This window comes from Amphiura filiformis, chromosome 6 (genome assembly GCF_039555335.1).
Source record: "Amphiura filiformis chromosome 6, Afil_fr2py, whole genome shotgun sequence".
NCBI classification, from domain to species: Eukaryota; Metazoa; Echinodermata; class Ophiuroidea; order Amphilepidida; family Amphiuridae; genus Amphiura; species Amphiura filiformis.
Window position 1 is genome coordinate 23,738,405 of NC_092633.1, and position 7,268 is coordinate 23,745,672.

The 7,268-nt window shown below is 37.1% G+C and overlaps 1 long non-coding RNA gene across 1 annotated transcript; it reads right to left on the bottom strand.

Annotated features, from left to right (window-relative positions):
* Nucleotides 1-276: 276 nt before the first annotated feature.
* LOC140155167 (uncharacterized) lies at nucleotides 277-4,076 on the bottom strand. Its single transcript, XR_011859351.1, has 3 exons — nucleotides 3,982-4,076; nucleotides 3,113-3,230; nucleotides 277-1,129 (listed from the first exon to the last, which is right to left on the bottom strand). It is a non-coding gene; the product is annotated as an uncharacterized lncRNA (long non-coding RNA).
* Nucleotides 4,077-7,268: the final 3,192 nt, after the last annotated feature.

Genomic DNA, 7,268 nt, shown 5'->3' on the forward strand with positions numbered 1-7,268 from the left:
TAAACTTAAGGTGTGTGGTACGATCGATAATGGGACCCTGTCCCCACACTGACCTCAAAGATGTCAAAAAGTTTTGATACTTTTATAGATAGCCCCTACTTGTCTCTTGCTCCTCCTAGTCCTATAAAGATTTTACACCCAAAATCCTTGTACTTTTAAAAAGTGTGAGAAAAGCTGTCAAAGATATATGCATTTTCTTTAATGGTTTTCTCACAATTTTTTTCAAATTAATGTACAATGACTTTTGAGCATAAAAATTAGGAGCTCGAGAAAATAGGGGCTCTATGATTAGTGCCAAAAGTTTTTAATGTGTGTCTCTTGTGTGAATAGACCTGGAAGTGTATCAGAATTCAGAATGGGGAAGGGCACTTTTTACAGGTGAAATGATCTGGAATCACAGACATCTGCTTGTGAATTGAAATGCTGAATTGAAATCAAAGCTGAATTTCATTTCGATTCCACTTCATTCTTCATCACTCAACATGATTTCAATTCCAATCCAATTTAATTTTTTTGCGAACAATGATTTCAATTCCAATCCAATTCAATTCATGCCCAAGCCCACTCATTTTGATTCGAATTCAATTCCAATGCATTGAAATGAAAATCGCCCAAAATTCATTTCAATTCGATTTCAATGTAATTGAATTAACATTAGGACTCACTTCCATAACTTCCACTGTTGTAAAATCCAGGGGGGGGGTTCTTCCTGCATACATTTTCAGTGAGTTTGTTATATCGGCGGGTGGTTTTCAATGGAGACAAATGTGCCCAATCGAGGTATATTTGAGTGATTTTTGTGAAAAATTGGGTTGCAAAACAAAAATTAGGTATAGAGAAAGTCAGCATTCATAAGTCTGTATGGCAGTGGCACATCCCTGTACAAAATATTTTGAAGAATCCCCACCAGGGTAAAGATATGAAATGAACATCAGGTTATGTCTACTAGTGATCCAAGCCTAAATGATAGGTAGGCCTACATGTAGACCCTATCTGTCATGGTGTTGACAAGTTGTCTTTTTATGTCAATTGTTTTTTTCACATCATCATCACTATCACTATCTCGATCTATATCTTGCTTTAGCTTGTTGCTACAGGTGGTTCCTTCCAGTTCCAGTTCAAATTTCATCTGTAAAATAAACCAAAAGTAACAATTAAAAATATTTAAATTTAATACATTTTTCTTATCAAGATTAAGGGAAGGGGTATGAACGTTTGGACAGTATTTATTGTGGGACATTAGAGCACATCAGACATATCGAATTGCATTCTGAATACCAGGCATGAGACTGCACCTTCCTAAAAATAACTGAAAAAAGTGAAAATGTGCGTGAAATTGGGCAAAAAGTACCAAAAACGGGCTGAAATTAAATAAAGTTGCGGAAATTTTAACTATAAAAAAAACTGAATTCAGTTTTTAAACTGAAAATTCTCATGCCTGGAATACGAAGAATGTCCTTCTGATATCAAATAATTTTGATTTTTTGAAATTGCAATGTAATACACATTTTATGGCAAATCATTAAAAATTGATATTTTTGATATTTAACAGTACTTGAAGTAAATTTTATAAATCTGATGATTTATACTTAAAAAGTGTATGTAGGTGGGATGAAAAGCCGACGATCAATTGAAAATTTTGACCTTTCGTATTGAAGATATGGATTTTTTCCCCAAAACACCAACAAAAATAGGTCTTTTGGGGAAAAAATCCATATCTTCAATATAAAAGTAAAAGGTCAAAATTTCAATTGATCGTCGGCTTTTCCTCCCAGCTACATACACTTTAAGAATATATCATTAGATTTATACGCCTGAGGTGCTCTCATGTCTCACAAAAATACTGTCGAAACGCACGCCCATAAACGCTCATTCTAGATCCCTTAAATTGAAGAAAGTGGCATGGAAAGAAAAAAAATATCTTGGGGCCCAATTTAGTAGCTTGGGCCCCGTTGGGGTCCTGAGATAATAAGTTACTATCTCGGGGTCCCAAGTTACTAGGAATAAATACCAGACTCATCTCAAGTGGAGAGGTCACTGATGGTTTAGGAATAGGCCTACTGCGAACATTCCTAAACCATGTATGGTAACTTGGGAATGATTTGAAGTGACCTACACTTGAGATAAGTCTGGTATTTATTCCTTGCTACTGTGTAAAGGAAGACACATATAGCAAGTGCCTCATTTTGATATGGATGTACACATATCAGGGCCCTTTGTTTCTATCTCCAGGCCCCAAAATTACTAAGTCAGGGCCCGTGGTGTTACTATGTCAGGACCTGAAGCTACTAAGTCAGGGCCCTGAGTCTCCTGAGATTATTTTTTTTCTTTCCAACATTCTGGGGCTCCGTATTGAACCTGAGATATTGCAGTGGTAAAAAGAATAATTACATGAAATTTGAATACTCTCATTTGATTTTGATTTAAATGCAAACCACTACATGTTGAAATTGACACATTTTATGCATATAATTATACAGAGAGTAAGTACAAATCAGCTGCTAGTAGGTACTTGCTGCAAGTGCAAGTTGTAAAACCTAGACTGGGATCCATGACTAAGTATTCTGGGCCTTCAATCATTCGGACCATTTTGAGGTACCCCGCACACATTCATTTGCATTGGACCTTATTGCCTTTAGAATCCTTTAAATTAACCAATAAAAAGTTATAAACTCATTTACGGCAGGCATTTTCGGGTAATTTTGTACCCGGGTACCTGATGTTTTGTGCGGGTAATCGCATGATTTCGCATCAGGTACGGTACCATACCCGAAATTGCAACAATTTTTTTTTAAAACTTTTTTCTCAGTTTTGGAGTGTCCCTGGCTTTAATGATTTCAAAATGCATTGAATTTGTATCAATTTTGCAATCATTGGTAGAGTATGACATATGAACACAAATTATCACTTTGCATATTAAAATAAAAATTGGTCAACCATGAATGATCCTATCATTGAGCTCTAGGTCCATGGACACTCCAAATCAAAACAAAAACAAAAAACGGTAACCCGATGCTGGCTCTCTTTCCCGGTAGTAAATCTCGGTCGGGTACCCAAAAAGTTAAACCCAACCGAAAATGCCTGCCTTAAACTCATTGTACATTGTACATACCAGATTTTTGATGGTTCACGGTTGAGTTCGCTATACACCATGATTTGAAGTCACAATGAACATCTGAAAGTAGTTTGTAACCGTACAGTTCACTTCAAGTTGACATCACTGATATAACCTAGTTGTGAAAATTCAAAAAATAAGGTCTTAAAATGGAGCTTTTACAAGAGTCAAGAACAGCAAGAAAATAACAAGCAAACTGCATTCGCACCGAATCCTGTCCGGTTGACTCCTTTTATTAATAAAAGGGGTGTTGGACATTATCCAGAAGAAGAAGTTTTCATCCAGGTTTCTGAAATTGGGCTTGTCCATGGTGCACTTACATATGTAAGCTAGCACCAAAGTTACATGTGAGGCCTGTAGTCTGATCAGTACCAAATTCAAAATGCATTCAAGTCAATTGTTTGGCTATTTATTTGCATGCAAAAGTAAACTGCGCACCCTTTGGACCCTAAGTGCATAAATTACTTGATCAAATATTCATAGGAGGGGCAAAACTTCTGTTTAATTTACAGTGTGCTATATTTATGCTAAGTAAAATATTATGACCCCCCCAATCTGGCCATCAAAGGGTACAATTACCGAATAGGGTGCAACTTGCTAGACTTGAGTGCAGTCCTCGCACGGAGTTTAGGGTTAGGGTTTAGGGTTGGGGTAGGGCAGTCTTGTAATAAGACTAGTAGAGTTGCACCCTATTCGCAATCGCTCCCATCAAAGTCGAAAGTGCTTATATTATAATATTCTTGTGGCCCCTCTTAAAAATTCCTTCACAACATTTTGACCCCCACCCCTCTTCCAAAGAAAATGACAGCCCCTAAATTTTGGAGAAATGGAATAGAACATATTAAGCTTATTAATAGTGTACTTACGTTCACATGTATTTTGAATCGTGTTCCAGATTCATGCACTAGCCATGCTACTATTACTAACTAGTGCACTTGCTGTGCATCACAACGACAATCGAAAGTGAATCTAATCTAACAATGTCCACTACTTTGGCGGGTAGTTTTCCCCAGGGTTTTCCCGAATCACAATGGCTCTCTATAGGTTTCTGTCCTGCATCTTGAAATCTTCTACCTCCAATCCTGTGTCTATACCTCTGGTTAAATGGCACTGAACCTCTCAATTTGAGAAAACCCTTCACAAAATTAACCAACTGTCGAGGCCGAACTGTCATGATTCGTCTTGCTTATTCACAGCCCGTGGTAATACAGGAACAATTATTTGTGACCTTGATGTGTCGTTAAGTCATATCATGCGATGACACTGTCGCAATGTACACCAGCACCAACCCTCTTAATGAATGGAACTACATGTCTTTGGCCAGTTTCTCTTGAACATCCATGTTTTTTTCTGTGAAAATAGAGCAAATAAACGAAAATTAAAATTAAAAGATTAACTTGATACTTAAGCTGAAATTACAGCTAGGTTTAGGTGACAAAAAACCCTGTTCTACAGGCCCATCTGACCTAGATTTTGTGTCTTGGGTGTTTTTTTAAGAAAAAAACTATGAATGGAGCAAGTTAAAAAAAATGGCAAAAATTTTATCTATCTTATAACTTAGTAATTTTACAGGTATTTTAAGGTCATTTGCACAAGAAAAATGCTCAACTGACCACACCTACACAGGTTTATTTCCATCGTATTTGAGTGTACAAATTGAAGAATCGTGGAGGAAAAGTGAACAAAATGACAGACCGTACTGGCAAAAGCAGCCTGCCTATTCCCAATTTCAACAACACAATATTGATGTCCATCATTTCTATTAAAAAGCAATGAGCATCATCTGTGTTTTTGTGTGCACCAACTCTTTGTGTTTTTTGAGTGAGTTTCGAGTACTTTCCTAACCACCTTTCCCGGAATGTGGGAAAATGACAGCACTTGTAATTTTTGGTTAAATGTTAAAGTCAATTTAGTTAATTAAGTGCAATTTTAGCAACAGTTTTGATGCGATCACCCCGTCAGAATCGGCTATGTTTATTTCCGAACTTCCCTTGCTATTACGGTGTCATGCTTCATCAATTTCTGCTAGATTTTGATAGCTCAGGTCTCTAGCCTCAAAAGCTATTGGTGAGCAAATTCGAAGCTAGACTACCAGAGTACCAGGGTGCATTCTTAGTACCATTGCCAATCCCTGGGTTGTACAAAATGTATAGGGTTGGAAATGTTCCAACATGCTACACATTCCACCCTAGAGCACACCAACAGTTTAATTCCTATGTAAACCCAGCTTACAGCCCCACATTTTCTGGGATGATGGGGGTAAGTAGGCCTACTTGAAATGAATTGCATAATTATCATGATTACGCATGTCGCATTACATAACACATTTGATCGAGAAGTCGATCCTTAATCCATTCCAGGCCACTGATATTATACATACAGAAACCGACGATTGATTATTATGGACTGAGCTTTGGAGTTACATGTATCTCAAATCATGTCAGAATCAGTCAAGCATAACACCACGTTTAAAGCAATGGAAATTTGGAAGTATTAAACAACAACGCAGATCACGATGGGTATACAGCACCCGAAAAAAGTTGCTCAAATGACACATATCATCAGCGTAATTGTTAGCATGGTTAATCTCATAAAATAAAAATGAGCAAACTCTGAAGATACAGATAAGTCATCAAAATAAATTTCGGTACCCTGGTAATATATATAAACTTTTAAAATAAAGAATTTTTTTAGTATTACTACACTTCTGGCCAATTTTGAGCCTATTTTTGCATTTTCAAATTATAGCGCATTGGTGACAAGTAAGATATGTATATTATAGGGGCAAGGACTACAATGTACAACTACTGCACTGAAAATTCAGCAACTCAAGGCTAGTAGTTACTGATTTATTGATCAAATATTGGTTTTCCCTCATTTTTGACTGTAACTCCACAACTGTTGCCTGTGCTGAAATAAAATTTCCAGTGCAGTAGTTGTAGTCCTGCCCCTATAATATATCTTACTTGTCACCAATGCGCTATATTTTTTGAGAAAAATGCAAAAATAGGCACAAAATTAGGCAGGGGTGTAGTACCAGGGCTGTCAACTTTTGGAATTGCTTGGCGTGAGACAGAGACGTACTGGGATTTGCCGACTCCAATGTTCATTTTGTACCATGATTATTTGAGCCACGGGCGCCGAGAATGTGAAAAGCGGGGGTAGGAGCAACAAATTATTCATGACGATGCGTGAGATTTTACTCATTTTCCAGCTTTTTGCGTGAGCTTTACTACCTTGGCGTGAGATTATACTACTACCTTGGCGTGAGACCGTGAGAAAGTGACCCAATGCGTGGGAGTTGACAGCCCTGTGTAGTACCCCCTTAATGTGTTTGAAAATTGGCGATGATTAAGGCCAATTACAATTGATTCTTAGTTTCCTGTTTCCCGCCCGCGTCCAAAGTAGAGAATTGCAAAATATTTAATTATTTTATTTATATTTTGGATTTTCTCTTTAAAAATAACTTTTAATGACTACCATATTTGCTACTTTCTGACTTTGATCATATCATCTATAATGATGAATAAACATAGAACCTAATTGTACCATTACTTATGTATAAAATCAAACATAGTAATAAAATAATTAAATGCATGTTCCTTGTCAAAATGGCTTGATGTAGGTGCGACCACTTATTTTAAAATAAAGAAAATAAAAGATAATTAATAATTAATAATTAAAAGTCGCCTCATCCCTGGTTTTCAACCATGAAACAGGAAACTAAGAATTAATTGTGAAGGGCCTAAGCGACTGAAGTAGTTTATAGTTCCATGCTCTATCTCTGTCCAGTGTTCACACTGTGTCATCGTGGATAGTAGACGATTTCTAGATCAAATGACAAACAGACAGTAAGCTTACTTCAACCCAACAGAAGCCAGCTGCTCGGTCTAATATTTATTCATAACCTCATTTTATACGTGAAGCCTGTAATCCAATCAAAAGAAATTGATTGCCTGACCGCGCACTAATTGCATTAATAATAACTCACAATGACTCCGGACGCGCAACAATGACTTTCGCTGGCGTGAGTGTATAAGCTACATGTTATGGCAACGCACACACCTACGCGATGCCGTCGCGCTTCTGTGATTGGTAGCTCTTGTTGTCGGCGCGAATGTTATATTCGCCTGGTTGATTTTTTTTTGTAGGG